The sequence below is a fragment of the Myotis lucifugus genome, unplaced genomic scaffold (assembly GCF_000147115.1).
Source record: "Myotis lucifugus unplaced genomic scaffold, Myoluc2.0 scaffold_115, whole genome shotgun sequence".
Taxonomy (NCBI): domain Eukaryota; kingdom Metazoa; phylum Chordata; class Mammalia; order Chiroptera; family Vespertilionidae; genus Myotis; species Myotis lucifugus.
In genome coordinates this window covers 982,021-984,938 of record NW_005871163.1, presented here as the reverse complement: position 1 = coordinate 984,938, position 2,918 = coordinate 982,021, and the positions used below count along the sequence as shown (strand labels likewise).

Below are 2,918 nucleotides of genomic sequence, written 5' to 3'. Positions count from 1 at the left end.
TTCTGGTCAAGGGCATATGCCCAGGTTGCCGGGCTCGATCCCTGGTGGAGGGCGTGCAGGAGGCGGCCAATCAATGATTCTCATCATTGATGTTTCTCTCCCTCTCTCTTCCTCTCTGAAACCAATAAAAAATATATATTAAAATCAGTCAATCAATAAAAAATAAAAATAAAAAAATGTTCCCCTCTAGACTCCAGGCTTTGTGAGGGCAGGAACTTGGCTGTCTTGCTCTTTGTTGGGTCTGAGTGCCCAGCACAGTACTTGGTATGCAGCAAGCACTCAGGAAATGTTGCAGAATGGCCAAAATAGGCCCCAGGAGCAGCGACCTTCCAATAGTTTCTGCTAGAAACTCCTGTCCCTTTGAGCTCCTCTCAGTTCAGCATACTCTCCTCAAAGCCCAGTACCAGCAGCCCTACACCCTCCAGGCTTCCTTGCACCACTGTTATGGGGGAGGAACTCCACATGGAGGATCATGGGGAAGTCTTGATTCTTGAAGAGAAGCAACTTCCCCAGGGCCCAGGCCTCTCTAACCTTTGGGCTGCACTCCCCTTTATGCAACACTGCCTGGCACCCATATTGCCAGCCCTTCCCCAACCAGATAGCGGTACCTAGGATCTGTGCCTCGGATCATTGGCCACTCTCTCTCTCCTGGACACGATCAGTGGTTGGGACAAATAGTAAAAACAGCGTGATATGCCACGCTCTCTGGTAGAAAGCCTTGGGCTTAGGTTTTGTGTGTTCAACAAGCCCTTCTATGGCACTTCTGTGCCCCAGACACTATTCAAAGTGCTTCACAAATATGAGTTCAGTGAACCTTGTAACACTCTCATTGTTCTATATTTTCATTATTATTCCTTTTTATTAACTCTATTTCAGATGAGAAAACTGAGCAACCGAGAGGTTAAGTAACTTGCCCAGGTCACACAGCTGGCTAAGGAGCTTTGAGCAAACCACATCACTCTGAGTTTTTCCCCATCTTTGAAGTGGGGACTTTAGCCTCAGGCTGTGGTTAATAGCTATGGGCAGGGTGGCTGATTGGGGCCCTGTGCTCCTGGTAAAACCCCTACTTCCTTCCAGGCCAGGTCCACTGCCTGGAGGATGATAAACATCTCTCCTCTTTGCAGTTCAGGCTCTGGCTTCAGCTTCCTGAAAAACATGTAGTCCAGGCCCTCTGGGAGGTGTTGATTTGGGGAACTCATCCCCCCTGTCCTGGCTAGAGCTTTCCACTCCCCCCCCACCCTCCCCACCCCACCCCCATCTCTAAAACAAATTCTGAGCTTCTCTAACAAGACCATCTTATCTTTGAAGTCTTTGTCACAGACACAAGTCTTTGACAAATCCACCCACAGAACTGCTAATGTGATTAGTATAATACATTAATTGGGCCACTTCTTAGCTGAATCAAGAGTGAGGCAAAGAGAGGGGTGGTGGAGAGAAGGGGGGCTGGTGAAAAGAAAACATCTGGTTATATTTAATCTATGTTTAATGATTCTGCATGAGCAATGTCTGTAATTTGTAACTCGCTGGAAAGCTGGTCATTAGAAAGTGTCAGTTCAATTTTTTACAAGGTTTGAGACTTAACCAGGGCAGTTGCCATTAATAGCAAACTCTATTAGATCTATATGTGGAAAATACACATTAGGCCAGTGGGCGATAAATCAGACATCGCAGGATCTGAGAGTTACTCCTCGGGCTGCTTAGGTCCTAATTTAGACTCAGCCTATCTGTATTGATGGCGGGGTCTCTGGTGTTTAATAAGTAAACCTCCATGTGTCAGGTTATGATTAAGCTGTCCTAGGAGGGCTGCAAGCAAATGAAACTGTCACATATGTTTCCCTGGGGCCCAAACTTCTCATGACCTCAGAGCATCATGTAGTCAACTTTTCACTCATACATATTAACGGCCCATCCACTTATAAAAATAGCCCAGCTCAGTGGTGATTATTCATCAAAAGAATCAGTTCCCTGGGAGGTGGTGAGCTCTCAATGGAAGTATTTAAGCAGAGGCCAGATGAGATTCCTGCACAGATGACCTTGATGTTGCTTTTAGCTCTAAGTTTATCTTAGTCTAAGATCCCTTCCCTCCTTCCAGGTTAGAGTGCAAATTCTGTAACCTGTGTTCAGAGCTGTTCCGAAGGCCCCGACCACCTCCTCAGCCTTTCCATCCTTCAGCTCGTCCCTACTGCTGGACGGTCGCGTGTCCGCTCCCCTGTGCTTTGCCCAGGCTGTTTCCTCTACCCGAATGCCTTTCTTCCTTCTCTGCCTTTCAGGCTGAGGCCCAGTGAGGTCCTGCCCAGCGAGGTCCTGCCCAGCACGGAGCCATCTCCCAAATGCACACTGCCCTGGGGACACTGAGCCGGGGGCTGCAATAAGCCGTGGTGTGTGCTGGAGCCAGCTTCGACCTTTGCACTGTCGTTAAATATTCAGGATTTCTGTGACAGGTGTTAAACCACTGGAATCCGCCATAGTGGGAATATTTTATAGAAATGTGCAAACGTTATAAATCAGAGCTCTCCGCCACAGAGAGCCAGGTTAGCAGCACACCAAAGCAAATAAGCTTTGAGTGGTAGGGGTTGGCTGGAGTTGGTGTTGGGAAGGATTCCGCAGCTGAGACAGGAAAGGGGGTGGTGTGTGATTAGTGATGTTGGCCTGAGTGCGAGGGGAGGAGAATTGCAAAGTTGCCATCTCCAGCTGAAGCCAGAACCGACTCCTCTGAGCTCCCACAGCTTTCTCTGCCTCTACCACTCGGCCCTCATATAAGCCATGAGGACCTCACCTACGCTTGTTTTATTTTTCATCCATTTAGCATGGGCTCTGGCATCAGAATTTGTTTCTTGCTCTGCCACTTGTTAGCTGTGAGACCTTCGAGAAATGATGTGACCTCTCTGAGCCTGTGCCTTTAACTGCATCACGGCTTT

General features: G+C 48.2%; 1 protein-coding gene across 1 annotated transcript in view; it reads right to left on the bottom strand.

The window, feature by feature from the left end:
- Window positions 1-2,918, bottom strand: part of MEGF11 (multiple EGF like domains 11) — a 246,887-nt gene that overhangs the window by 21,582 nt on the left and 222,387 nt on the right.